The sequence below is a fragment of the Schistocerca cancellata genome, chromosome 7 (assembly GCF_023864275.1).
Source record: "Schistocerca cancellata isolate TAMUIC-IGC-003103 chromosome 7, iqSchCanc2.1, whole genome shotgun sequence".
NCBI lineage: Eukaryota > Metazoa > Arthropoda > Insecta > Orthoptera > Acrididae > Schistocerca > Schistocerca cancellata.
The window spans coordinates 309,243,761-309,261,965 of record NC_064632.1 but is presented as its reverse complement, the minus strand read 5'-3'; positions in this window follow the sequence as shown (position 1 = coordinate 309,261,965).

Below are 18,205 nucleotides of genomic sequence, written 5' to 3'. Positions count from 1 at the left end.
GCTACAAAGGAATGCTATTTGCTTGGGTAAAATGGATAATAAATGAGGAGGTACTGACGGAATTGTGGAAAGAGAAATTTGTAGCACAACTTGACCTAAATAAACTATTGGTTGATATCGACCAGTATTATAGAGGAAGACCAAAACTTGAATATAATAACCATACTCATATCGATGTACGATGCAGTACTTATGCAGAGATTTGTCCATAAATGAGATAAAATCATCGTATAAGTCTACGACCATTATCACCAAATACTTAGATCGCTCTTATCTTTTTTTTACGTGCTTAGGCCACAGCTATCATCAGAACCTGTCAGATAAAGAGAATAAGTGAGAAGTAATATTCTATAACAATTTCAATGGTACATTGTGTAAAAACAGAATAAAGACATTCCACATTAAAAAAAAAAAAAACTTCGTACACTGCATCTCGTCAGTTACACGTGCACTTGTTTCATGGCTAGAGCTCTTCGGTGAGGCAGCCTATCTCAAAAAGAAAAGAAGAAAAAAAATGCTCTGTGGCAGTTAGGTGGCGTTAAAGGCAATACGACTTGTCAATGTAAAATAGAAACAAACAATGTGGTCATTTCATTAAATGAAGAAACAACGAACTGAAATTGTCACGCTAAAATTCAAAATAACGTCCACAAATTGAGTCTACAGCCTCACATAAAAAATAATCTACACTCCTGGAAATTGAAATAAGAACACCGTGAATTCATTGTCCCAGGAAGGGGAAACTTTATTGACACATTCCTGGGGTCAGATACATCACATGATCACACTGACAGAACCACAGGCACATAGACACAGGCAACAGAGCATGCACAATGTCGGCACTAGTACAGTGTATATCCACCTTTCGCAGCAATGCAGGCTGCTATTCTCCCATGGAGACGATCGTAGAGATGCTGGATGTAGTCCTGTGGAACGGCTTGCCATGCCATTTCCACCTGGCGCCTCAGTTGGACCAGCGTTCGTGCTGGACGTGCAGACCGCGTGAGACGGCGCTTCATCCAGTCCCAAACATGCTCAATGGGGGACAGATCCGGAGATCTTGTTGGCCAGGGTAGTTGACTTACACCTTCTAGAGCACGTTGGGTGGCACGGGATACATGCGGACGTGCATTGTCCTGTTGGAACAGCAAGTTCCCTTGCCGGTCTAGGAATGGTAGAACGATGGGTTCGATGACGGTTTGGATGTACCGTGCACTATTCAGTGTCCCCTCGACGATCACCAGTGGTGTACGGCCAGTGTAGGAGATCGCTCCCCACACCATGATTCCGGGTGTTGGCCCTGTGTGCCTCGGTCGTACGCAGTCCTGATTGTGGCGCTCACCTGCACGGCGCCAAACACGCATACGACCATCATTGGCACCAAGGCAGAAGCGACTCTCATCGCTAAAGACGACACGTCTCCATTCGTCCCTCCATTCACGCCTGTCGCGACACAACTGGAGGCGGGCTGCACGATGTTGGGGCATGAGCGGAAGACGGCCTAACGGTGTGCGGGACCGTAGCCCAGCTTCATGGAGACGGTTGCGAATGGTCCTCGCCGATACCCCAGGAGCAACAGTGTCCCTAATTTGCTGGGAAGTGGCGGTGCGGTCCCCTACGGCACTGCGTAGGATCCTACGGTCTTGGCGTGCATCCGTGCGTCGCTGCGGTCCGGTCCCAGGTCGACGGGCACGTGCACCTTCCGCCGACCACTGGCGACAACATCGATGTACTGTGGAGACCTCACGCCCCACGTGTTGAGCAATTCGGCGGTACGTCCTCCCGGCCTCCCGCGTGCTCACTATACGCCCTCGCTCAAAGTCCGTCAACTGCACATACGGTTCACGTCCACGCTTTCGCGGCATGCTACCAGTGTTAAAGACTGCGATGGAGCTCCGTATGCCACGGCAAACCGGCTGACACTGACGGCGGCGGTGCACAAATGCTGCGCAGCTAGCGCCATTCGACGGCCAACACCGCGGTTCCTGGTGTGTCCGCTGTGCCGTGCGTGTGATCATTGCTTGTACAGCCCTCTCGCAGTGTCCGGAGCAAGTATGGTGGGTCTGACACACCGGTGTCAATGTGTTCTTTTTTTCATTTCCAGGAGTGTATGTAAATAATGAATACAACTTACCACGTTAAAAATTCAAGTTAATATGCTATGTTAAGCATACAGTCATCCCATAAAAATTTATCTGTAAAAACTTAAAATGTAGAATTGTGCTTACAAAACATTTGAAAATGTACCTATAAGATTATACACCGTCCAGTCATATTAATGTGATCAGCTGTCAAAAGCCTGAAAAATCACCTCTTGTAGTGTGGACCTCTGCGAGACGTGCAGGAAGAGAGCCAGTGAGGTTCTGGAACGTACGGACATGAATGTGGAACCATGACGACTCTAGTGCCATTGCCAGCTGCGCTATGTTTCTCGGTTGCGCATCTACGAGGCGAGCAGCCCGATGGATGTGGTCCCCACACATTCTCGATTGGGTTTAGAGCCGGGAGTTGGTGACCAGTGATGTATGGTAAACTCATCGTGGTGCTCTTTGCTGTGTGACACTTGCAAAGTCTGCTGGTAGATGCCGTCGTGCCGGGGAAAAACAGACTACATGTAGGGGTAGAGATGGTTCTCAAGGATAAATGTGTAATTGTGTTGATTCACTGCCTTTTCCAGAAGGCCTCGGAAACACTGCCCAGCTCATAACGCTCCCTCCTCTGGCACGGGCACTTCCGACGTTTGTAGTAGGATGATTCCTTTCATACGTTTCACGCCGATGGAGCATAAAACATGATTAATCTGAAAAGACCATCTTTTGCCACTCAGTGGACTTCCTGTTTAGTCTGGCATGCGATTTCCAGACATAGTCGCAGATGAGCAGCAGTTAGCATGGGTGCGTGAACCTGCTGCGGAGGCCCATACGCAGTAACGTTCGTTGAACGTTGAGACGACACTGTTGGTAGCCCCTTGGTTCATTTTGGCCGTCAGTTGCTCAACAGTTGCAAGTTTATTCGCCCGTGCACATCGCAGCCGTTGTTCACCCCTGTCATCACGGCACCTGGTGCATCGCAGTTGCCTCGGCGCCGGTTTTGGATAGCGCCTTTTGTCTTGCACGGTATACTTTAACTATGGCGGCAAGCGACCAGTTTACAAACTTAGCCGTGTCGGAAATGCTTCCACCCTTGGCTCAATAACCAATGATCATGGCATTTTGGACGTCAGATAAATCGCTACGGTTCCGCATTACAATAACGACTGCACTCTTTACCGCGTCGTCCCGACCCGCTTCATATATTCTCCATTGTTGGTGACGCCTCCTGTCATCTATGAGTGGTAATTGCACTTTGTCGAACATAGGCAGGGGTCATATTAATGTGACTGGCCAGTGTATAATACACTCCTGGAAATGGAAAAAAGAACACATTGACACCGGTGTGTCAGACCCACCATACTTGCTCCGGACACTGCGAGAGGGCTGTACAAGCAATGATCACACGCACGGCACAGCGGACACACCAGGAACCGCGGTGTTGGCCGTCGAATGGCGCTAGCTGCGCAGCATTTGTGCACCGCCGCCGTCAGTGTCAGCCAGTTTGCCATGGCATACGGAGCTCCATCGCAGTCTTTAACACTGGTAGCATGCTGCGACAGCGTGGACGTGAACCGTATGTGCAGTTGACGGACTTTGAGCGAGGGCGTATAGTGGGCATGCGGGAGGCCGGGTGGACGTACCGCCGAATTGCTCAACACGTGGGGCGTGAGGTATCCACAGTACATCGATGTTGTCGCCAGTGGTCGGCGGAAGGTGCACGTGCCCGTCGACCTGGGACCGGACCGCAGCGACGCACGGATGCACGCCAAGACCGTAGGATCCTACGCAGTGCCGTAGGGGACCGCACCGCCACTTCCCAGCAAATTAGGGACACTGTTGCTCCTGGGGTATCGGCGAGGACCATTCGCAACCGTCTCCATGAAGCTGGGCTACGGTCCCGCACACCGTTAGGCCGTCTTCCGCTCACGCCGCAACATCGTGCAGCCCGCCTCCAGTGGTGTCGCGACAGGCGTGAATGGAGGGACGAATGGAGACGTGTCGTCTTCAGCGATGAGAGTCGCTTCTGCCTTGGTGCCAATGATGGTCGTATGCGTGTTTGGCGCCGTGCAGGTGAGCGCCACAATCAGGACTGCATACGACCGAGGCACACAGGGCCAACACCCGGCATCATGGTGTGGGGAGCGATCTCCTACACTGGCCGTACACCACTGGTGATCGTCGAGGGGACACTGAATAGTGCACGGTACATCCAAACCGTCATCGAACCCATCGTTCTACCATTCCTAGACCGGCAAGGGAACTTGCTGTTCCAACAGGACAATGCACGTCCGCATGTATCCCGTGCCACCCAACGTGCTCTAGAAAGTGTAAGTCAACTACCCTGGCCAGCAAGATCTCCGGATCTGTCCCCCATTGAGCATGTTTGGGACTGGATGAAGCGTCGTCTCACGCGGTCTGCACGTCCAGCACGAACGCTGGTCCAACTGAGGCGCCAGGTGGAAATGGCATGGCAAGCCGTTCCACAGGACTACATCCAGCATCTCTACGATCGTCTCCATGGGAGAATAGCAGCCTGTATTGCTGCGAAAGGTGGATATACACTGTACTAGAGCCGACATTGTGCATGCTCTGTTGCCTGTGTCTATGTGCCTGTGGTTCTGTCAGTGTGATCATGTGATGTATCTGACCCCAGGAATGTGTCAATAAAGTTTCCCCTTCCTGGGACAATGAATTCACGGTGTTCTTATTTCAATTTCCAGGAGTGTATAATATTATGCATGACAGAGTTTACCGTAATTTTATGTCCACAACATGGCGTGACAAGCTACATTTCAAGCTGCTTCTTAGGTTCGTAAGTTCAGGACATAAGACATAATGTAAATAAAAAAAAAGGTAAACGCCGTGTGGCTAATGCCTGCTGCCGGGTAGACCGTTCGCCTGGTGCATGTCTTTCGAGTTGACGCCACTTCAGCGACTTGCGTGTCGATGGGGATGAAATGATGATGATAAGGACAATACAACACCCAATCCCTGAGCGAAGAAAATCTCCGACCCAGTCGGGAATCGAACCCGGGCCGTTAGGTATGACATTCTGTCACGCTGACCATTCAACTACCAGGGATGGACAAACGTAACGACTTTATATAAAAATAGACAGCAAGGTATTATCTATAAGCTTTGGTACTATCCCCGTCCGGCGGCTATTGTGTTTCCTTCTCGCGATGACGCTGCAAAGTGGCCATTTATGCCGTGGCCCATAGTCAATGGACACGTAACTGACTTAAGAATATATATATAGTGACCAAGACGGATAATTATATAGACTTGTGTAGAGACATTTACGGAATATGCTAGGCAGAGACTTTCATGACACCAGCCTTAGGGCTGAAGCCCCCAGCAACACGACGGTATAGCAGGAAAAATACATGACTGAAATTGTAGATGATACAGTTTGCGAAATTCAGTTCACAGAGCTGCCACAGCAGCAACGGTGGTCTCAACGTGACTGGGCATCGAGTGGAATCGAGCTTGGATGGCAGATAACGAGTTTACCAATCCATTTTAGAGACTGGAAAAAAAAATCACAAAGGGACTCCTATAGGGTTCAATTTTGGGACCACTTATATTCTTTATATTGTGAATGACCTTCTACCTAACATTAAACAAGCAAAATTGGTACTTTTTTGCAGACGGTAGTAGTGTTATAATAAATCTCATTAGAGAGAAAACAAGAGAAAAGTTTGTAAGTGATATTTCTCCGGAAATAGGGTCTTCCTAAATAATGAAAAAAAAAATGCACGCTACGTTCAGTTCTGTATAGCAAATAGACACATATCAACAACGGATGTATCACATGAGAAGGAATTAGTAAATAGGGCAGAACGTTCCAAATTTTTGAGTGTACATATTGATGAAAACTTGAACTGGAAGAAGTATATTACTGTACCTCTACAGTAATTAAGTTTAGTTACTCTTGTTCTTCGAATAATTTCTAATCTTGGAAATAAACGTATCAACCTCCTGACATATTTTACACATGTCCACTCGATAATTTCGTAGGGAATAATCTTCTGATATAACTCATCACTTAGAAAGAAAGTTTTGGTTGCATCAAAGGAGCAGTAAGAATAATATGTGGTGTTATCACGGACATCCTGTAGGTACTTCTTCAAGGAGCTAAGCTTTTTAACTGGGCTGTCACAATATATATACCCGTTAACGAAATTCATCATAAACAGTCCATCTCAATTTGAGAAGAACGATTATGTCCATATCTATAACAGAACGAAAAATGCTGTTATTTTACCCACTGCTAAAGCTGTCATTGGTTCGAAAACAAATTCAGCATGCAGCAACAAAAATGTTTGATCATTTGCCCAATAAAACAAAATATCTGATAGTAGCGAAGCAAACTTTAAATCTAACATAAAATCAATTCTCCTGGACAGATCCTTCTATTGCACTGACGAATTTGTGCTTAAAACTGGTAGCTAATTAAAAAAAAAAGAAATCTCTTTTTTAAGTGTAGTTGCATGACCAGGGCTAAAAATAATAATGTATCATTAATTTTAACACTAATAACGTATGCATATTCTCTAAACTGGCTCGTTCCATACTATTTCGATAAAAGAATCTTTCACATGGTCTGTGAAACATGTAACTAGCTAACTAACGGATCATGGTGAATGGTGAGTATTTGAGCAACCAATGCGTGCTCATTCCAGTGGGTGGTGCGTAGGGCAAAAGTCATACGCCACGTGTATGAAAGTAGGTCAAGACAACACGGACATCATGTAATCTTGCACAATGCTTAAAGTGACCTTATATATCACCGTCTAATACGTACAGTCAAGGCTCTAATGAAAGAGTTGTTACCTTTTGACAGCTGGAGTGACAACAGAGCTCCAAGCTATGGGAAAGCACAGCGACATGCACCTTAAGAACGATGTTTCTTTCGCAACCCTTTTCTACGTGATATACGAAACACCTTACTTTTCCACTCAAAGAGTTGTTGTAATATCAAAAAACATGAGTGATGATTGTGATATAAGTGTAAAAACAGCTGACTCTCACTGATTCAGAGATATAATCTACAGTTTACTCACGAAGAAATACTTTCGAATATGTGTTTAATTGCAGCTTATTCCGCTGAAAGCCCTTATTTAATGAACGAGAAGCAAATTTTTTTGTTCTTGTCTGTTTTTATTAAGACAGGCACCTTCCTTGATACAGAACAATTTTGTACGATCTCTAATTTCGCATATTCTTACACTTCACTTGACTTGACTTTCTACTTCACGAATATTTCTGTAAATGTAATCACTTTTGCTTCAAAGGCGAATGTGTTGAAGATTCTGGCCGTTTCTGGCTGAGATGTACAACAATTGGGGTATTGGTTTTCGTCTTCGTTGGGAAACAGTATTACTTCTGTCGGTTTATTGTGACGTCTGTGTGATTTCCCCTTTAGCCACAGCCGTGGTGGCTTATTTTCTACTTTAATTAATGTTGGTATTTAATTCCATACACGTTTCCTACGTTCCATATTCACTGATCTGACACTTTCTTGTGTAGATATGCGACGTTTTTCTGCAAAAGGTCTGGTGCTGTTTACTAGCCATTTTTGTGCCTAAAACAAAGCGACATTCTTCAGTAAATATCTGTAGGTTACAAGAAATAAACTGTCCTATAACATACCGTTTAAAACCTCTCAGGGCCCTTAGGAAACCCCAAAAAAAAGACAAATGTGGTGCCTTCTTCTTGCTATAATTTTTTGCACTAGAGATGCTACCGTTTGTAAAACCGTTATACAAACCAATATAAACGATTACGATTTGCATTCGCTTTCACAACAGTAGAACTTGCTGGATGCTTGGCGCGCTGATATCGTGTTGAGTAACAAAAGCAAGACGGAGTGTCGCGGTTCCGCTGAAGTGCCAGCCGTTTACACAATGTACGCTTCATGCTGATTTGATGTTTGTTGCATGCCGCTTTCGTGTTGTGGCAGTTGTAATGACCAACAGTGTAAAAATGTGTCCCATAAGGAATGCAACATTTGAAAAGCCCGCCATTTCTGTTCTATTAAGTTGACAGCATTGAATAATGCCACGACTTTCATCTGTTTTCATTGCAATTAGTAAAGAGTGAATAAAATTCGGATGTTACAGTCGGAATTCGGCATTTTGCTGGAGTTCAACTCATGTGGCGTCCCCCGCTAGCATTGTGGTGCAATCTTTGTCTTGACCGCCGAATTTACAGAAGCGTTGCTAACGATTCGATCGCAGATGAATACTTGTGACAAGCAAGACTAAGAATATGATTGCTGCTTGTTTCATTCGCAGAGATTTGAGCTGTACTCTCAGTTTCCTTGCCTAACCACACTCTCGAAAATCGCTACATATTCGTAAAAAAATGCAAATATTTGTGACAGTCAAGAATACAAATATCATTGGTGGTCGTTTTACTTGCAGCAGTATCATCTTTCGTTTTTCAATCAGACTGAAGTAAAAAAACTTGTTCCTGAGGGAAAACACTCTTATATGTAATTAAATCAAATGTTGCAGAACATACTTCTATTAGATGATTAGGAAACAAGCAGAATATGTTACAAACGTTGAAATTGAAAAAAAAAATTATAATTATCTACTATTACGCGAACCAACTTCTTTCGACTCCATAACCACGCGTCTCTAACCACAATACCATGCTGGTCATATATAACTCTGAGCATTAGTATTGTTTACCATGGAAATTTACTAAACGCTTTAACCTCTTACGTGTCGTTAACTGAAACTTAATTGTTGCAAATGATGCCAAGAGTGACGTTTGTGACAAATCTTCAGACCACCATTTCCATGAAATGGTAGATTGTCATAACTGACATGAAGCGCAAGTTGTAAAACAGAAACTACAAAATACGATAAGATCCAATATGTCGTCTCCAAAGTTGCAAGTAAGGGATGTCACTTCACCCTCTCTGTATGTCGGTTGTAGTGTCCGAATTTTAGTCACTCGTAGTTAGTAACAGAGCGCTTCACAACGGAACAGGGTGTTTCACATTGAGAACTTATTACAAATGAAGAGAATCTTGTGCAAAGATTATTCTAAATCTCCATAGAATATTTCGCCAACGTAATCCACCGAATAAGTCAGCTGTGATAAGACTGACTGATAAATCTGAAAAAAAGGGTCTACTGCGGACATTAAACCCTCTGGAAGTCCTTCTGCTAGTCGTGCTTTTGAAAACACCGCCATCCTGAGTGGCAATGTTGCTGTAAGTCTGGTCAACTCTATTCGTAGACGTTCAGAGCAAACGGGATATTCCCAGCAACAGCATACACCGAATTCTGAAAGAAAATCTGCGCCTCTGAGCTTATAAAATGTGACATAAGAATTGAAGCCAAACAAACAAGAAAAGCATCACACGTTTGCTAATTGGATGCTCCCGAAACAAATGGGGGACATTCATGCATGGACCTATTACGAGAGAAGTTGTCTGATCGGGTGATTGCTCGCAATAGTGACGTAAATTAGCCACCCAGATCTTGGAATCGGTCGCAGTGTGATTTCTTTATGTGGAAGTGTTTGAAGTTTAGTGTGTGTGCCAACAAACCACTTTCGCTACTAGAGCTCAAGACAGTGATTCAGAGTGTAATTTCAGAACTAGAAGTGCAAGTTACCGCAAAGTTATGGAAAATTTCATCGAAAGAACGGGAGTATATCTGCAGAGTCGTGAAGGGCATTTGAGTAATATCACGTTTCACTCGTAATCGCAGGTAGTAATTTGCTTAATTTCATAAATAAATTTCTTTGTTACAATGAATTCAAAAGTTGTGTTCTTTATGGGACACCCCATCGTCCTGTAAATTTTTGTATAGGCATGTTAATTCCCTCAGACATTAAAAATCGCCCAGGGAGTTATTTCATATTTGAGTGAGAGCATGGAAGACGTAAGACTGTTACGTGACTCGTGTCAAAAGCGTGATACATGAAAAACACCAATTAAAATAATGAACACCGTTCACCAAACCATCTGATGAAGCAGATATGCAAGTCAAGTAAGTTGTGCGGGTTGCAGGTGAAAGACAGTTAGGCGAACTCCAGGTCGTGTTCCTTCTACGCCCCAACTTATAAGAAGCTGGCAGTGCAGTTGAACAAGCACTCAGGAATGTGCACATCTGATTACACTGCACGTAACAGAGATTTAAGGACAAAGTGAACATTCACGAGAATAAGGGACTGACTGAAAACAATATTAGCCAACGCAGGTACCACGGCAGAGGACACATCGAACATTTGGAACTACACTCCTGGAAATTGAAATAAGAACACCGTGAATTCATTGTCCCAGGAAGGGGAAACTTTATTGACACATTCCTGGGGTCAGATACATCACATGATCACACTGACAGAACCACAGGCAAATAGACACAGGCAACAGAACATGCACAATGTCGGCACTAGTACAGTGTATATCCACCTTTCGCAGCAATACAGGCTGCTATTCTCCCATGGAGACGATCGTAGAGATGCTGGATGTAGTCCTGTGGAACGGCTTGCCATGCCATTTCCACCTGGCGCCTCAGTTGGACCAGCGTTCGTGCTGGGCGTGCAGACCGCGTGAGACGACGCTTCATCCAGTCCCAAACATGCTCAATGGGGGACAGATCCGGAGATCTTGCTGGCCAGGGTAGTTGACTTACACCTTCTAGAGCACGTTGGGTGGCACGGGATACATGCGGACGTGCATTGTCCTGTTGGAATAGCAAGTTCCCTTGCCGGTCTAGGAATGGTAGAACGATGGGTTCGATAACGGTTTGGATGTACCGTGCACTATTCAGTGTCCCCTCGACGATCACCAGTGGTGTACGGCCAGTGTAGGAGATCGCTCCCCACACCATGATGCCGGGTGTTGGCCCTGTGTGCCTCGGTCGTATGCAGTCCTGATTGTGGCGCTCACCTGCACGGCGCCAAACACGCATACGACCATCATTGGCACCAAGGCAGAAGCGACTCTCATCGCTGAAGACGACACGTCTCCATTCGTCCCTCCATTCACGCCTGTCGCGACACCACTGGAGGCGGGCTGCACGATGTTGGGGCGTGAGCAGAAGACGGCCTAACGGTGTGCGGGACCGTAGCCCAGCTTCATGGAGACGGTTGCGAATGGTCCTCGCCGATACCCCAGGAGCAACAGTGTCCCTAATTTGCTGGGAAGTGGCGGTGCGGTCCCCTACGGCACTGCGTAGGATCCTACGGTCTAGGCGTGCATCCGTGCGTCGCTGCGGTCCGGTCCCAGGTCGACGGGCACGTGCACCTTCCGCCGACCACTGGCGACAACATCGATGTACTGTGGAGACCTCACGCCCCACGTGTTGAGCAATTCGGCGGTACGTCCACCCGGCCTCCCGCATGCCCACTATACGCCCTCACTCAAAGTCCGTCAACTGCACATACGGTTCACGTCCACGCTGTCGCGGCATGCTACCAGTGTTAAAGACTGCGATGGAGCTCCGTATGCCACGGCAAACTGGCTGACACTGACGGCGGCGGTGCACAAATGCTGCGCAGCTAGCGCCATTCGACGGCCAACACCGCGGTTCCTGGTGTGTCCGCTGTGCCGTGCGTGTGATCATTGCTTGTACAGACCTCTCGCAGTGTCCGGAGCAAGTATGGTGGGTCTGACACACCGGTGTCAATGTGTTCTTTTTTCCATTTCCAGGAGTGTATGTAAAGATAAATCGCCACAGGTCTTATTGGCAGCTTTTTTATTACTGGTTTCGCTCTGCCAACGAGTGCATCTTCAGATATTCGTAGCCTGATGTCACCATGTCGAAAATTCTGAGCTACGCTCATTATGGTCGCCAAACTCTAAATAGCTGATAATGCTCTGGTTGGCAGAGGGAAACTAGTAACAATAAGCAAATAATGCATACCCAGATCCCCAATGTTGTGTATTTACGTGCAATTTTTTTTTCAGTTCTTACTACTTGTGGCAGCAGGAACGCCGGTGCACAATCAGATAATGTGGGTAACGGTGTGTGACAAATGTTTCTTGCCATTCATAACAGCCGGCCGCGGTGGTCTCGCAGTTCTAGGCGCGCAGTCCGGAACCGCGCGAATGCTACGGTCGCAGGTTCGAATCCTGCCTCGGGCATGGATGTGTGTGATGTCCTTAGGTTAGTTAGGTTTAAGTAGTTCTAAGTTCTAGGGGACTGATGACCACAGATGTTAAGTCCCATAGTGCTCAGAGCCATTTGAACCATTCATAACAAAAACAGTGAAGCACCCACAAGCACCTCCGTAGCTTAATACTGCCCCCACTGGCCTTGGTCCATGGCGCGGTGCATGTTTCGATCTGGTGTAGTAAGAAAGTGACTCACCCCACCTGGCGGCACGTGCACCGTGCCGTCTTCATTGACGGCGTCGTTAGGTCAACATGGGACACGGTGGGGTCGTCCACTGCGAAGCCTCACACGTTCGGTAATGTGCGCTGAATTGTGTGCTCCAGACAGTTATGGCTGCACCAGCGTTGTATCCTGTATTCATATCCACCACAGATCGCCGCGTATGCTGCTTTACAGAGCGGATAAGCCTCTGACATCCACGTGCTGTGATCAAGTATGGACGCCCAACCTTGCGGCATCATCGTGGTTTCACTCTAAGGAGCACCATTTGATTTTCTGTTTGGGAGTATTTGCTTAAATATTATGAATTTATTGATAAGGACTCTTCTGTGTCTGTCTCTTCAAGAAAAGTCCATAAATGTATGAAATATTAGTTGCATATCCTCTCTTTTTTATGTTCATCTTACGCACATTTTAATTTTTTCTTATATGTTGGCTCAGTGTCGGAAAATTGGAAATTCGTGGTAAGGTATTATGGGACGAAACTGCTGAGGTCATCGGTCCCTAGACTTACACACTACTTAATCTAACTTAAACTAACTTACGCTAAGGACAACATACACACCCACGCCCAAGGGAGGACTCGAGCCTCCGACGGAGGAAGCCACGCGGACCGTGACAAGGTGCCGCAGACCATGCGGCTACCCCGTGCGGCAGCTCAATGTTCCCATGGGTAATGTACCTAAGGAATTTCCTGAAGTTCTTCGTTCCAGATCTAGAAGTCATATTTTCTGGGTACCACTAATGCACTTGTCATTGATTATTTTCCACATAAGATCACTGTCCTTATTCTCTAAGACACTAACACAGATTACAGACCTTACTGCCTATATTATGGAACCCACTACACGAATTTTCTCAACTATCAAGGTTTTGTAATATATTCTGCTTGATATTTTGCTAACGTTTCCGTACCTCGTCATAAAACGTAAGCGACTATTTCGTGAATGAAGTGGACGCCACTGACAAAATCAGATGACTTGTCTTATAACAGTTGATATAATATTTGACACAGTTTTTTAGGAACTGTCTGGAAACTATATGCTTCCTTCGAAACTCATATTTTGTCTTGTAGTTCTGTGGTAGCGGTTAACTAAATAATGCAGTTTTAGAAAAAGTAGGAAATTCACTGGAGAAAATGTAATTTTGGCGCTTGTAAAATCTACACACAGAAACAATGTCTCAGACTTTGTTATGCTTACAAAGGCTGACTGTTAAAACGCTTAGCATTTTGCAGAAATTAGGCTACCTGTAGTCTAATGAAAGACATTCGGCTTTGACTTCTCAGGCCTGAGACTCAGGCACGTAAAATTTATTACGCCGCTGCGTTATACAGAAATTTTCCTATACCATCCCTCTGTACCGTTTGAATGTATCATTACATAGAAAGATGCATTTTGTCAACAAATTTAAAATGATGTTTCAATACTACGCTTACACTTTTTCTCTCTGGAATATAATATCTCTAACAAGAGCAAAGAAAACAAGACTTATGAATGAATTTTTCGTAGCAACTGCTTCAGTCCAAACGTGTAAGAACATTAGCTTATTGCGACTTGTGTTAAGGATGTTAACACTGCCAATAGTTCATGTAATTTCCATCAAAAAATGGTTCAAATGGCTCTGAGCACTATTGGATCTAACTTCTAAGGTCATCAGTCCTCTAGAACTTAGAACTACGTAAACCTAAGGACATTACACACATCCATGCCGGAGGCAGGATTCGAACCTGCGACCGTAGCAGTAGCGCGGTTCCGGACTGAAGCGCCTAGAACCGCTCGGCAACCGCGGCCGTCAATTTCCATCATTTCACGATCTACAGAGTTTCGCGCTCGTTCAACACCGCTGTATTCTTATAGTGTAGAAGATTAGTTCTGTAGAAAAAATGTATACATGCAGGAGGATCCTAAACTTTAACATGTGTTGAAGTGACATGTAACAGATGCGTTATTTTTGCCATTTTTGGGATGTGCTACTGTATACACGGTGTGTACCTGCAATCCTATACGGGGTGAAACTGTTATAAGTGTAGATATTTTTATGTGTAGTACCTTGAAATGAAATGAAATTCTCGTACGGCATTGTTGGCCGGGAGACTCCACGTGGGTTGTTCGGCCGTGGAAATCGCAAGTCCTTTTTAGTTGACGCTACTTCGGCGACTTGCGAGTCAATGATGATGAAATAATGATGAAAGACACACAACACCCAGTCATCATGAGGCAGAGAAAATTCCTGACCCCGCCGGGAATCGAACCCGGGATCCCGCGCGCGGGAATCGAGAACGCTACCGCAAGACCACGAGCTGCGGACTGTGGAACCTTAATATGTACACACCTTAGTGTACTGGTTTCTTTTTCTCTGTCATGAACTGTTTTCCCACAAATACGTCACAAATTTTACGACCTGATGTTTCCTGCGTGGTTGTTAACAGCGCCACTAAGTGGAGTACTGTTGTCAGTATAGACTAACTGTGTTGCATCCACACGTCCTCACTTCAAAACCTGCTGCTGCCCAGGGGAAAATAAGCATCAATGGCTTGCTCTTGCACACATGCACCTGGAGGTACTGAGCAACCTAATGACACACAACTTGTAACACCTATAATTATTTGTCTGCAAATGACGTAAATACTTATGTAATGTTGTTCAGTAGGAATATCGGCACTTATACATGTTACGTGCTGTATATACGAGCGGCATCCAATAAGTAAGTTGTCAACAGACACCAATCGAACTCGCCAGCCCTCAGATGACACGGGCACAGTTTGTTTTAAAGAGAAATAAAATAGAGAAACTTACTTACTGGACGACCCTCATCTACACTGTCTTATTTTTTACATTTCTTAGCTTTAGCATTATTATTTGATGATGGCGTCATGGCCAAAATAGCAATTGTGAAGTAAATAATCTCTACGGTCAATGGCGAATGTGACGTCCTTCACCCGTCATACGACTTAGATGTTGGTTTCAAACATAAATAGACGTTCGCGGTGTATGTATGTCTACGCTCTACAGATCTCGGGTATATTTTTGATTACATTGGCTTTCTAGCCCAAAGTTCTCGATGTGCTACAATATTGAGTTCTAACCATCACTAGTCTGCATCCGATGAAAAGAGTGCTTTGTGTCCGTGAGTGATGTAGAAGAAGCGAGCGCTGAATCCCCCGCGTCGTGTAGCTGCTCGGCGCGCTGGCGAGAAGCGGTGTGTTACAGGGACGCCAGACGGACACCTGCTCGCGCCGTAAATCTCGCCTCCAGCGCCCGCGGCCAGATGGCGGTCGCGAACAAAAGCGCAGCACGCGGATGTGCTGGCGGTGACGTCACGCCCCGCCGTGATGTAACCGAGCCGGCGGCGGGCCGTGGGACGCGCGGGCGCAGCTGTGCGTGCTTGGGAACGCAGCCGCGGCCGCTGCTGACATTCGCGCCGGTGCTGACGACGCCGGAACACCCGCTGCCACAATCTGCACGTGCTCTCAGCGACTATTGCTTTGTCTCAGGGCCTTGAGGAAACCATAGTCTCCACTAATAAAGGAAACCTTACACTTAAGCCGTAACGCAATGAAGGGAAGATTTGAATGAAATTTTAGATTGTAATAGAGAACAAACACTTATCATTCCAACTGATTTCACTGAGAGTAGATCCACTAGGATGTAGAAAATTTCATAAAACAAGAATACACTATACATATTCGTAAAGGAAAAACTAATGTTTTAGCGCATCTTACACAGATCCTAACTGGGGAAGGGAGTGATTCAATAATATTAAACATATGTTGATCCTAAAGTTAATAAAAGTGTGTCACATAACAAATAAATGTTTATATAATGAGTTGTATACGATGATTCGTTGTCTATTGCAGCAACACATCATGAAAGAGAAACATCACTTCAAAACACTTAATTACATTGATCCCATTACTGCACTGAAGATGTGCAGACATCAAACTTTATGTATTCTTTGATATCATTAATAATATATGCACATTCAATCGGTTCATCCAAAAAATTCGTCAGTGGGGTATGAGGAGTTGGCCATCATTAAACTCCATAGATTCCTCTGGTATCTTGAATTTGTGCTTATACATTTGATGGCTGCTGGAAAGTTATTGAAAATGTGTTTCGTGCGTAGTGGATACGTTTATGGTCCAGAGTAAGTGACTTTGAATCTTTGTGAAGATTATTCCTATTTCCAGTTCTAATTCCATTAACTGAGCTGTCGATGTATGGTAGCTTTTTATTTTTATGTCACCTGTGCCTCACAACATCCGCAATGCAAATTGAGATTCGTTTGGGCACTTCAGCAGTTCTGCTCCCAGCTGAATTTTTTTAAAAGCTGTTATTTCAAAAATTTAATTCCATCAACATTTTCTATTTGCTTGTCATATAACTTTAGGGATAGACTGAGGTGAAACCTCTTAAAAGTTCTGAACTGCATAAAGTATGTTTTATCAAAACTTAGTGAGAAATATTTGACTATAAGCCATTTATTAATGTTCACTAAAATTTCATTAACCGATCTTTCTAAAACTGTACATTATTGCTATTTATTGCCATGTTTATATCAGCTGTTAACAAAACAAACCTGTCATGTGATAATGTTACTGTTGAAAGATCATTAATAAACAATACACGTAAAAAGTAACGACCCCAAGATAGAACACTGTAGGGCACTACATGTAATTAGTTCCCAATTGGATTATACCATATAGCTTAATCGTGACTTTGCTATTGACAACCTTTGCTTTCTGTCAGAGCGATATGATATGGCCCCCATTAGTTAACAATACTATGCAACAAAACATATGTAAAGATATTTCTTCAAAGAAAACCTAGTATGCACTCTCTCTTACCCAAAAGAACCTTCTTCTCAACTGTTGTGGGTTGGCAGGAGAGCCAACACCGTATTATTAGAGAAAGCCGAGTGGCACGCGTTTTAGCTCACGCAGGCTGGCGTGAGGTCTGGAACAGGACAAGGAAATTAGACTTTAGAAAAACGGACGTAGCTGGTGGAATACTTAACTTTAATCCATAAATGATGAACGTCGCTCTTGACTGTACATGACTCAGTATCAATAGTAACTGGTAACGGCGCCTTGCTAGGTCGTAGCAAATGACGTAGCTGAAGGCTACACTAACTATCGTCTCGGCAAATGAGAGCTATTTTGTCAGTGAACCATCGCTAGCAAAGTCGGTTGTACAACTGGGGCGAGTGCTAGGAAGTCTCTCTAGACCTGCCGTGTGGCGGCGCTCGGTCTGCGATCACTGATCGTGGCGACACGCGGGTCCGACGTATACTAACGGTCCGCGGCCGATTTAAAGGCTACCACCTAGCAAGTGTGGTGTCTGGCGGTGACACCACATTCCTCCCCCGCAAATCGGCGTACGGTTGTGGCATAAGGCTTCCGCCCGCCGTGGGGATGACCCCATGTTGACGTATGCGACGAGGTGGGGAGCCTAACAACAGGTGAGGCTGTGCCACTCGCACCCTGCCATTCGGACCGCGGGGAGCTAGGAAACGCCTGAAAACCCGCTCCAGGGTGCACGCCAACATGCGGTGTATGCGCCCGTAGAGAGACAGGAGGGGCCGAAGGGTCGACCTCCATCGGACCGGGGCACCCGACGGGCGAAGACGACATATGGTCCGGAGCGGGCAAGAGTTCCATGTCGGAGGACAACTGGTCACGGGAAGCGATCGGCGGCGCGTGACCCAGGGAGGCGTCCGGCGGTTGCAGCGACGCGTCCACTGCGG